Source organism: Canis aureus, chromosome 19 (genome assembly GCF_053574225.1).
Source record: "Canis aureus isolate CA01 chromosome 19, VMU_Caureus_v.1.0, whole genome shotgun sequence".
NCBI classification, from domain to species: domain Eukaryota; kingdom Metazoa; phylum Chordata; class Mammalia; order Carnivora; family Canidae; genus Canis; species Canis aureus.
In genome coordinates, this window is record NC_135629.1 from 10,977,005 (window position 1) to 10,989,556 (window position 12,552).

Here is a 12,552-nt window from a genome sequence, read left to right on the forward strand (position 1 = left end):
AAATATGAAAGTAAATCTTGGAAGTTTCTAGTGGTTTCATCTGGGGAGTGGGCATCAGAGGTAAGAAGGATTGAGTAGAGAATGTTTATTCACCCTAGCTGCATCCCTACTGTAAAGAGAAAAAAACAGTCCATGAAGCCTGATACAAATAGAAGTGGCAAGGGAATAGAACTGAAAAACTAGCTATGTTTATTTTTTGTAGTCTTGTCATGAAAAAATGAGAGCCATGTTTCCATGCTTCTTTCTAAGAGCCTCCCAGGAGAAAGTTAAATTAAGTATTTCTTTCCCTGAGAAAGGGAGGGCTAAAAGAAGTCCAACTTCATTTTAAGGAGATTAAGACTTAGAGTTTCTAAGATTAGGGCAGGAAAGTAAAGGTGGCCAGTCCGGAGACTTGATGTAGCCTTGTGTCCCACCCTCATGTAGCACCCAAGGACAGTGTGAGTCCTCAGGGGTGGGAACTGACCATAAATTCTTTGGCATCAAAAGTTCAGTAGTTAATTTAAACATGAAAGGTCTGAATGCTGGGGAATTGGAGACCTACACTTTGAATGAACCAAATGGCCCTAATCAGCAAACACTTCAGTGAGGACCAAAGCCCTTCCCCAAATTTCTTATGCCAAATTAATCTCTTTGGGATTTCTGTACCACCTAGGAGGGGGAAGGAGCCAACCCTAGCAAGTGAAAGTTTAAATTGGGTTTAGATTTTTTGAAAGTATATTTAATGTGAAGTTTCTTGTTACAGAGAATATTCCATTTCACTATCTTAGAGAAGCACATGTCAATCCAGAAGTAATATGTAAGAGGAGTATAGAAACAGAACTAAATGCTAGTTATATAGGGTTAGAGGTCCTATCTTTCTTGCCTGCCTTGATATATTTCTTGAATGAATGTAATGGTATTTGGCACATCAAGTTCCAAAAGAGAGGATGCCTCATATAACCAAATAAGCAACAGCTACGTTGAAAGGGTTAAAAAGATACTAAAATGTCACCAGAGTAAAAATGGCCAGAATTTGACGAATCAGTGAGTGGAGGGGTGTCTGGAGGTAGGCTCAGGATTGAGGTTACTCTGTGCCCCTCTTAGACATTTCTACCTCCTTCCCTTGTCTTACATACAGAATAACTCCTCTCTTGCATGACAAAAGATGGAAGTTGGACTTATTTCTGAAAGTTCCTTCACTCCAATCTTGTTCAGCCTCATTCCAAGCATCTAGTATCTGGTAGATAGATCATCAGTGACACACAATATAAGATTTAGCACTTAGTGGTAGGTGATGGGCTGCAATGTGTCTGTTTCAAATTCAGTATGAAAGTTTATGTAAAATCCTAGCTAACCTGACAAAGAGTAGTAAAAGTTTGCAACTTTCTAGTGCATTGTCACTCCTCCTGGTCAACAGGGTTACGAACGTCAATTAGTTTGTTTTTTTGTGGGTGATACAGATGACATAGTTATTAAGAACAGAGCCCTGGAATAAACTATATTCAGATATGAGATGTACCACGAATGATCTGTTTAGCCTTGGGCATATCACCAAAGCTTTCTGAGTCTCACTTTCTACATCTGTGAAATGGAGAATAAATGGCAACTAAAACACTTAGCAAACTAAACTCAATAGCGATATTTATGCTATTAGTATTCTTCTTTATATGAACTTTTGTCTTTTGTCTCTCACCTGTCAGTAGATGGGTATTGGCTCAGTCCTTCTTTTCACCTTGTCTTTGAAACCCAATTTTTAGGAAAGGAAACATTTGGACAAAAAATAGGGTGAAATAAAAAAGAAGAAAAAAACAAGTTGTAAAGCCCTAAGTTATTTTCTAAGTGAAAAAATAGAATGTTTCCAAAACCTTTCTACATCTAAATGTGGTTCCGTCACTGCAACATTAGACATGCAGTTCCTTATGGCTTTTGCCCACAACTCTTGGCTGTAATGGGCTATTGACTCAAGCTTAATTTGGCTTCCAGGATATGGTTTCTGTATGTGATGTACAATCTGCAAGAAACATAGGGCCAGTTTTGTTTTAGGAAATGAAGATTAATAACCAGCAGCTGGCTCATTAATAACTTTGGGTGTGTGGGACAAAAACAAATTTTTAGATAAATTTGTAACCCCATAAATATTGGTGAAACAGTAAACTTCTGATTCTAAATTAGTTAAGTTTCTAAAGCTATAAAACACTTTTACTGCTGACTTCCTTTTCTAAAATATCCATCTGGGACCTTCAAAGAATAATGTCTACCATCTTCTTTTAGAGCAATCTTACTTTTGCAGTATTTATAAAGTATGGGTTTGTATTAATACTCTACTTCTTCTTCCTTGAAGGATCAACATGAACTGGTAACCATTGAAGTGGCACCATCTAATATTAACACCTTTGTGCCTTGTGGTTAACCTTTTTCAAGTCTAGGGAATCTCCTGGGGTGGAATATTTTCACTTTGCATTTTCAGTGTGATTTTCTCTTCTGTGTGAGATCTGGTTATAGTCTTAGAATGTTACCCTCTTCTGTACTTGAGAATCAGAAATAATTGCTTTTGCCTAATGCTTTATAGTTTCCAAATTATTTTCCTGTCCTTTGCTCCTTGATCCAAAACCATTACAATAGGTATTATTAGCCCTTGATGAGGAAAATAAGATTTAAAAGTGTTAGGCTACTTGCCAAAAATTAACACTAATAGGAAGTGGTAGAGCTATAAGATCTTGAGGTTCTAAATTTCATATTCTGTTCATTCTGATAGAGAAAGGAAGGCTTAAAAAAAAAGAAAGGAAGGCTTTGGGTGACAAAGATTACCTTTGCACACTACTAGTTGTGGTATGGGCTGTTGCTCACAGATAGTGGCTGCTCTCATATCCCTTCTCTCTGTACCTTGTATTTTCATGGGAGCACTTTCTAGTCCCTCTTGCCCTCCTCTTGCTGCCCTCTACAAACAAATTTTTATCAACTTCATCCATCCTTTCGTTGAGTTCCTCCCCAGAACAGAACCTGACAAAAGATTTGGGTGCAAGTTGTTTATTTGAGAGATGATTCCCAGGTAGCACAGTGAGGGAATAAGGAGGCAGGCAGGATAGAAGGAAAATCAGTAAAAGCTGTTTCAATGAATGAGTTACTACTGTGGGAAACTAGGACTCCATTCTACTAGATATAGTTTTTAAAGATTTTATTTATTTATTTGAGAGAGAGAAAGAGCATGAGCAGGGGGAGAGGCAGAGGGAACAGGAGAAGCAGAATTACCACCAATCAGGGAGCCTGAATCAGGGCTCAATTTCAGGGCCTTGGGATAGTGATCTGAGCTGAGGTAGATGCTGAGCCAACTGAGCTACCCAGGCGCTCCTACTAGATACACTTTTTTAAAACAAATCAGAATGATCCCACTGAGGGGTGGCAACTGCTATCATTCACTGGTTAAAGTTCACTTCTGGGGACGTTAACTTCCCATTTTGCTGTGTATGGAATGATCATGCTTCTGTGGCCAGAGAAAGCCCTCAGGCAGAAATACAGGCCATTGAGATAGGAAGCCTTTAGCATGTATGATTTTTGTCCACTGAAGTTACATTTTTCACCTCTGTCTGAGTGGATATATGGATATGGGGGACACCAACTGTGTCTTCTATAGCCATTTTTTTTTAACTGTGAATTTTAGTCATATGGTAATCGTTCCTTTAAGGCATTTCTATCCTCTCTCAGGTCTTTTGGTTTTAAGTGACAGAAAACTGAAACCAAACTGGCTTTACCAACAAAAGGAATTTGTTGGATTATGTAAAAGGAAAATTGCAGACGAAGGCCTATTTCAGGTGCTAAATGATGTAAGCGTTCATGCACCCAGTTGTCTTCATTTTGGCTATACTGTGCCTCTCTTTTCAAAAAGGCTCTTTCCTCATAGTCAAAAATGGCTGCCAACAGCACCTGGTTCTCTATTCTTCTAGGTTTAAACCCAACGAAAAAGTGAACATTTTATTTAAAAGGCCCGGTAAAAGTTTTAAACTTCATTCTTACTGAATTGCTGTCCATCACATGCCCCCTCCTGAACCAATCCACTATGGCCCAGGGTACGTGATACACCAGCTGTCTTAGGTCTACATCATGGGTTATACCACAAGTCTAGATTCTATGGGCTCAAGCTGGAAAGAAGTGAATTCCCAAATGAAAGTTAAGGCTGTCTGTCTCCTGCAGAAGAGATCATGGATATGGAGAAGCCAGAGAGTAAATATCCAATGCAATCACCCAGAAGAATTAGATGTTAATATTTATTTCTAAATGCCTTTTCTAGAAAGAGTTTTAGATGTCAGGGAGCACAAGTGGGACAGAGGTGTAGTGGGTGATACTAAGACAGCTCCCTGCTTGTTTTTTTTTTTTTTTTTTTTGGTTTGCTCAGCCAGCCTGTGGCTCCTAATATACATGTTCAGGAAATCCAAGTCTGCACCTATGCAATTCAGAGGGAACTCCTTGAGTACATACTATGTACAAGGCTTATGTTCTCTGCCAATCATTTTTCCACCAGCAAGTGCTTTATCTCTAAGTTTCTCTTCATTCTCTTCTCTGGGTGAGTCACATTGTACCCTGCAGTTTTTATCAGCCCCAAGACAACATTGGCAAAGAATGCAACATTTTTCATTTCTGTATTCATCCATCCTTTCGTCACTCCAGCCAGCGAGTCAATCATCATTGATTGAATGCCTTCTGTATGCCACAAAGGAGTCTAAGACTAACTAGAACAAATATTTTTACTTCAGGGAGCTGAAAATCCAGAATGGGATATGTTAAGGAAGATAAGACACAATAAATGTATAAAAATATCTGTAATGTGAGCCAGAAATTGACCATTGCCATTAGTCATAAATAAATCCCCACTTGGTTCAGAGAAAGAAATGACCTCATTTTCTGAATCAAGATGGAGTCTAATGAAAGAGGGGGATGTTACTGTTTGCATTTTTGAATACTATAAATACTTGACATGATCAAAGTTCTTATTCCAGTAAATTCAAAATATACACTTAAAATGGCAACTCTTATAATTCAGATTATTCCAGATTATGGCTGATGTTTAACCCCATCTCTAGGAATGTAATTTTTTGGGTTTACTAAAGTGAAAATATCTAATTTAGTTCTTATTATTGCCTGATGTGGTCCCTGTAGGATGGATGTCAGTATTTATTCTCTAGCAAAGACTTGATGCATTGAATGTGAATGAGTCAGTGGAACTATGTAGCCCATGGGACTCCTACTAAGATGTCCATTCTGGAATAAATTAAACATAACATTGAGGTAAAGATAAGATTAGATTAGATTTTAAGATAGGGCTTAAGAGCCAGGAAGTTGAAAATTAAGAACACATCAGATCAATAGACCATATACCCTTTTGCAGCAGGGACTGTAGCTTATTCCTAAATGTACCTTATCCCACTCTGGGTTCAAGGCCTTGCACATTATTAAGTGTTCAGTAAAGGCATTTTGAATTAATTCCTTGTCTATCTTTGGGGATACCACCATTAATGAGGAATCATTTGTGCCACCAACAACCTCAAACTCCAAGAAGGCAGGGACCATGTCTGCTTGCTCTGTGCATCATAGCTTTACATGAAACTTGGAATACATAGAGGGTACACATTGTGGAATTGGAATGCCAAGGATAACTTTCAACATTCTCTAACATTTCCTAGGAAGTAGAAGTAATCTTGGCCATTTGGGCTATTAACATTTTCAATTCTGTCCCTCAAATGACTACTCTTCAAGTGAGCTTCAGTTTTCCTGAACCATAAAATTACAAGGTGCGCAGAAGGAAGATAATATCTATCAACTTTACAAGACAGTTGTACAGGTAGCATGAGTTACCATATGGAAGTAACTAGCAGAGGGCTTGGCACATAGTGGGATTTCAATAAACAACAGCTGAATCTATAAACATGAGCAAATCTTATTTTCATGTCTAGCTTCTGCCTGTGAGTCACATGATTCAACAATACAAAGCTGGTGACTTTACAGTCTTTTTAAGTTTCTCTATCTTAAGCTGCTTCTGGTTTTGTAGCAGCAGAAATATTTGACTAGCAGGGAATTTGTTGACTAGCAGAGAATTTGATCTACACAGGGGGTCAATGTGAGAAACATCTGGATAAGGCTGGATGTTTTGTGGTCAAAATGGTGATTATAGAAGATGCTTGTAGTGCCCTAGTCCAGATTTCCTTTGCCCAGGTGGGGCATCCTTCCCTCACTGTAGGAAGGGTTGGCTGCTGACAGTCCACAATCAAACTCTTTGCTGGAAAATTGCCCTTGACAGATAGAATTGCTTCACATGGAAATATCTGGAACATCACATCACATCCACCTCCCCCACAGCCAGTGATAGATGTAAGGATACAAAAGACCCCTTTGCCTCAAGTGAAGATGACCCTGTGTTATCATTCACACTTTCACAGTTGCCCAGGGGATCAGGCTGGGGCTGGATTGTAGCTGAAACCTCATCTCTCCTGCCTTCTCCTCCTACCCTATTTAGTTTTCCACCTCAAGAAGCATCCTGGTTTCAGACTCTCCTTCTAGAGATGTCAACCTAAGTCAGAGATAACCTGAAGACAGAACAAAGAGATGCAATGTTTTATTTGTGGTTTTAAATAAAATGCAGTTTCTGATAATGATGGCAGCTGACGTACATATTTCACAGCATGCACAGTGTTTTTCACATGCCAACTTTCCCTCAAAATAGTTCTGCTAGGGAGCTATTATTAGTTTCCCATTTTACAATGAGAAAAATAAGGCCCAGGTTGGTTAACTTGAATGAGCTCATGAACCTGGGTCCTTGGGGGCCCCTTGCTTTGTATTTCTTCATACTTGTCAATCTCTCAGTCCGACTTTCTCTCCTGATATACTTTTTCAATTGAATTTCTCATTTTGTGGCTGCAGAGTCATTGACATTGCTTTGCAATTCACTTTTAACCACTGAAGCTTCTGGATCACCTTGGATTCCTTTAGACCAAAAAAATAAATAAATAAATAAATAAAAATAAACATGAAACAACCCGTTTGAGATGTTTGACTCCATCTAAATGTCAGAATTGTATTGCTTTGGGCACAGGCCATTACAAAACTTCCAGACCAAAGATAAAAAGTTGCAATGTGTTCTGCAATAAAGGTTGTGATATTTCATACAAAACTGAATAAAATGTAGTCTGCATATACAAATAAACCACTTCTCAGAGTTTATTTTTCAGATAAGATAGTGCCAAGAGAAATATGCTAAGTTACCTCCATTCTGTGTCAGAGAAAGAGTAGCTAACATATAAAAATAATTAGTCAGTGCTACTAAATATTATCACCAAGAAATTTTTAGTTTGGCTCTAAATATACACTACATTATAGTTTGCAGGCTTTGAAAATAATAGTTTTCTGAGAGAGAGCGGAGAAATGTAATACATATCTGTAGAGTAGATGCCTATAAAATAATTTTATTTATACTATTAATGATTTCTAGATGATATTGCCTCTGACCAAATCATTATAAATTGTATCATGTCTTTTATGTAACAGCTCTGACATGTGGTCAAATTACTGCAAAATGGAGATAAAGTATTTAGGAATATGTTTTAAATCATGACAACCTTAGAGAGCAAGCAAGCAAGAGCAACAGGGAGAGAGATTGATTGGTCTAGGAAAGATGGTTAAAAGATTCTTTGCCAAAATGCTGTCCTTGCACTTCCGTGGTACTTATTTATTTTTAGTTGTTTTTTTGTCTGTAATGATTCGCTGCACCATAATAAAAGATAATTAGCTCCTGCTGTAGTGCATAGGTTCTGAAACATTATCTGTTACACTGTGTGGCAGATTAATAATTTGATATGTTAGCTGGTATGTTTTTATTCCTAGTAAATAATTTTAAAAAGCCATTGCCCTGGCAGAAAAATTGAAACATCCATTGATTCAGGACATGGTGGTTTAGGCATATCTCAGGTAACATGAAAGTGAAATCTTGGCTTTTGAGTTTGAAAACAGACTTTTAATCCATTGCAGACAGGGAAGTTCAGAGAAGAAAAGCTTTTCAGTTGTAAGAATATGACCTTTGAAACTAAGTCCAGAGAATTCAGGGCATATATTTGCAAACATAAACAATTAAGCACAGAAGAAGATATGACTGGGCAGAGCCAGTTTTCCTGCCCTCTCAGACTAGATAATGAGCCCATAAGAGACATTTGGTTTGAACACAGCAGCAGAAAGTTACTCAGAGAGACAAATAAAAATTTCACCTTCAATGGAAGGAGATGGCTGAAACCCCACACCATGAAGTTGGTGGAAAGGTAGATTCATGAAAGAGAGATGTAGCAGGGGTGCAGTTATGAAACTGAAGATCTCAGGAAAAGCCTGGAAAGGATGATTCTGGAAGTGGAGTAAACAAACTTTAATGTGAACCAAAAAAATTCCTTGGGAGTAGGCTTGGCAAACAAGGCCTTGGGCTGATAGATGGGGTTGCCCTGAATTCAGTCTCAGTCTGAGAAATTGAGGAGTGGGTCTAAGCAAAGAATCACACAGAGCAGCCATGTGTATGGACAGTAGTATGTCATTGAGGTAGTGGAAAAGAGAGAATTTACAATATGAACAGTCTTGTAGCCATTTTTTTTTTTTTTTAATCTGAAGAGATGTAAAGGCCAAGGAAACTCATGTGTAAACACTTGGGTGAAAGAAAAATACCTGCTCACTTGAAACATACCCTGATCTCTTCTCTATAGATGGTTCAAGAAAACTTATCTTACCCAAGAGAGAGTAATTAAGAAGCACTAGCCCACAACTACAAAAACATCCTGTGAGGAAGAAAACGGGAGCAAATGGCAATCAAAGATTGTAGAGAGAGGTAGCCAGAAAAAATTGCTAGCATGGATCCTGATAATGAACCTGCCTCTCTTCTTCCTTCCACATCCTCTGCAAGTCCCTTCCCCATCTAGTTCTGGCAAGGGGTTGGGAATGGGAATATGAATTTGGGAGAATTCAAGCCAGAGCATCCTGGGCTAAGGCTGGTAAGATTCCCCTGCACCAGGAATGGGGAGAAAGTTGTATTATAGAAAGGCTGCCAAGGTATGCTCAAGCAGAGAAGGTCACACACACCTCACATACCTCATAGAGACTCTTCTGGTTCCAGAGATACACAAGAGAATTTCCAGGTGTTCTGTCCCTCCTACACAACACAGACCCTTTCATGTTACTGTCTATTTTGGGTAAGTATGATGGGAGGCCAGAGGGAATAGTAATGTTTCCAAAAATTCCAAAGCAAATAGATGATGGTCAATGTTACTCAGGGTTTTTCAGGGAAATAAAACCACTAGGATGGAGAGACAGAGGGGGAGAGGAAGAGAAAGAGATGTATTGATTGATTTTAAGGAACTGGCTCATGTGACTGTAGAAACCGGCTAGTCCAAATCCTGCAGCATAGGCTGGCAGCCTGGAGATCCAGGGAAGAATTGATGTTGCAGCTTGACTCTGAAGGCAGTCTGGAGGCATAATTTCCTCTTCCTTTCAGGAAGTCTGTTTTTTTTTTTTCTCTTATGGCCTCCACATTATGGAGGGTGATCTGTTCTATTCAAAGTCTATTGATTTAAATGTTAATTTCATCTAAAAATTACCTTCACTGTGACATCTAGATTGATATTTGATCAAATACCGGGTACCACCTCCTACCAAGTTGGGATGTAAAAGTAACTATCAGGATTCCAAGCCAAAGAACCAGATACTTTAACTACTGTGTTTGGAACTTCTACAAATCCCTGGACTGGGAGGGAGGAGAGACCTAGATTGATTTTCTCTCACCCAGTGGATGGGGTTCAAAGGAAAAATTAAACTACTGGAGAAATAGTCACATGTCTAGAGCACCCAGGTATATAAATTGACATCTGCCTCAATGACCCTCTGTGTTTTGCCCATACTGGCTCCAGGACTTGAAATGCCATTCTCCATTATCTCTGCTTGGGAAGGTTCTTCTTGACCACCACTTCCTCAGGACCTCTCCTGAAGCTCTGACAGACTTGGTTTCACCCTTCTCTGTGCTTGTGGCTCATGCCCGCCTCTGCTACTTAGGCCATCATACATTCTCCTTTCCCAGAGGCTCTCTTTCCTAGAGTTCCCAGCAGGACTGAGTCCATTTGTTTTCAGTAGTTTGCTTGTTATGGCTCCTTCTTTCCCCCGTTCCTTCCCCTTCCTGTTTTATCTCTCGTTCTTCTACTATTGATTCCTGGCATCACCTCCCAAAGGAATTACATGCCCTCCAAACTTTTGTTTCAGAATCTGCTCTGAAAAAACTCAACAACAGTTTCCCTCCTAAGAGCTTTCTTCTTCTTTTTTAAAATCATAGTAGGTGCTTGATGAACAGTCAATATGAGAGATTGAAGTCAGATATTTAGATTATGCAATCTCAGATTATGAAAAAGACAGGTTTTAGGAGTTGCATATACATTTAGACATGTTTTCTTTTTCTCTTTTTTACATGACTTATTGATAGTGGTAAGTCACAGATGACATCTGAGCTTGAAACTTCAATGACCGTCAGTTCTCTTTGCTAGTGTCAGAGACTTGCTCTCACTTTCCTGCCACAGAAGAGATCATCAGTATGTAAGAAAGATTTTTACAGTAGAGTTAGGCATAATCTATCCATAGCATATGTTTAGGTTCTATCTTGGAATTATTTTAAATGAGGTATATGACAACAACCCCAAAACTACATATATGTCCTTTTTTACTCTGTTGGTTCAACAAATATTTATTGAGTGATATAGAAGCTGAGGCTATGACAGTAAATCAAACAAGCAAATCCTTTCGTGCATGGAGGGGTACACTAAAAAGATGATGTTTATTTTATTTTTTTAAAGATTTTATTTATTTATTCATGATAGTCACACAGAGAGAGACAGAGAGGCAGAGACACAGGCAGAGGGAGAAGCAGGCTCCATGCACCGGGAGCCCGACGTGGGATTCGATCCCGGGTCTCCAGGATCGCGCCCCGGGCCAAAGGCAGGCGCCAAACCGCTGCGCCACCCAGGGATCCCGAAAGATGATGTTTAAACAAAGAATAAAGGAGGCACAGGATAGGCTTGCACAAATCTGGGAGAAATTTCCATCACAGGAAACAGCAAGTGCAAAGGCCCTAAACAACACACACACACACACACACACACACACACACACACATACACACACAGTTGTGGTGTTCAGAAAGGAGGCCAGTGAAGGTGGGTCAGGATAAATGAGGAGAGGGATAGCAGATGCATTCTAAGAGGTGAGCAGGAGTCAGGGAGCAGGTTATGTAGAGCCTAGTAATGATTTTGATTTTTTACCCTCCTTACAAGGGGAAACAGTTTTGAGCAAAGCAGTGACCTGCTCTGTCATATGGTTTCAAAGGGTCACTTTGACAGCTGTGTAAGGTGGGAAAAAGCGCAAAGAAAGAAGCTGAGATGCCTTTGGCATGATTACATGTGGGATAGTTGGTTATTGTCTGCAACATCATTTAGTTGGAGAACAAACTTTAGAAAAATATGTCAATAGATTCTTTGGGCAGTGGGGGCAGAGATAAGCTCCTTAAGTATTCTAGCATATAACTTCTTTCTCAACTGGAAAGGGGCTTAATTGCACAGAGGCAGCTGAAGATCATTGTTCACCAAACAACAAAACAATTCCAATGGAGAGAGAGAAGAATCCCCAGCCAATGAAAGGGTCACATTCTCATGGGAGAACTTCCTTTGAAGCCAGACTTGCTGCTCTGCTTTATTTCCCCCGGAACTATCCTTTACTGTTGTGTGTGAAGTAAGAGTTTGTTTCCTACCAGCATCTGGAAATTGAAGGACTCCACACTGGGAAGTTAGAGAGCTGGTTTCTCAGTGTGGCTCTGTTGCAACCTTGTTGGGTGGCCTTGGGACACATCACAGTTGCTCTGGTCTCTGGTCTGCAAGTCTTTAGAAAGTGGGGGTGATGCTGCTCCTCTGCTGTGTTTCTTCAGTGTGTCTGAGAGCCTCCTGAAGTGATACATCTGAAAGTGTCCTGTGGCTGAGAAGCAGCACTCAATACAAGGGCATTACCATTAGCTTTGCCCAAATGCTAAAGGAACAATGTTTGTCTTTGGAAGGGGGATGTGACAAGTTGACAAATGGGGAAAAAAAAAACAAAGTGATTGCTGTCATATACTTGCTTTGTACAGCAGTGGCAAACACTATCCTCATTAAGGTTCAGAAACCTCATATAATAAAATAAATCTTCATAAAAGGCACCATGGGATGCCTGGGTGGCTCAGCGGTTGAGCATCTACCTTCCACTCAGGGCGTGATCCTGGAGACCCGGGATCGAGTCCCAAGTCAGGCTCCCTGCATGGAGCCTGATTCTCCCTCTCCCTGTGTCTCTGCCTCTCTCTCTGTGTCTCTCATGAATAAATAAAATCTTTAAAAAAAAAGGCACCATGTGCAAAGGCTCGGGTTTGTTTGGTGCCATGTGCACAATTGCATGGATGGAGGGAGTGACAGGGATTCCAAGTTGGACAGGTCTGTCAAGCACACCTGGGGTGGGCAGCATGAGCTGGTGTGGTCAGAGGAAGTTTCTCTG

The 12,552-nt window shown here is 39.8% G+C and overlaps 1 long non-coding RNA gene across 1 annotated transcript in view; it reads left to right on the forward strand.

Moving 5' to 3' along the window:
• Positions 1-9,138: 9,138 nt before the first annotated feature.
• The window catches only part of LOC144291175 (uncharacterized), a 94,329-nt gene continuing 90,915 nt past the window's right edge, over positions 9,139-12,552 (forward strand). The window contains exon 1 of the long non-coding RNA XR_013358509.1: positions 9,139-9,188. This is a non-coding gene — a long non-coding RNA (uncharacterized LOC144291175). The remainder of the gene's footprint in view (positions 9,189-12,552) is intronic.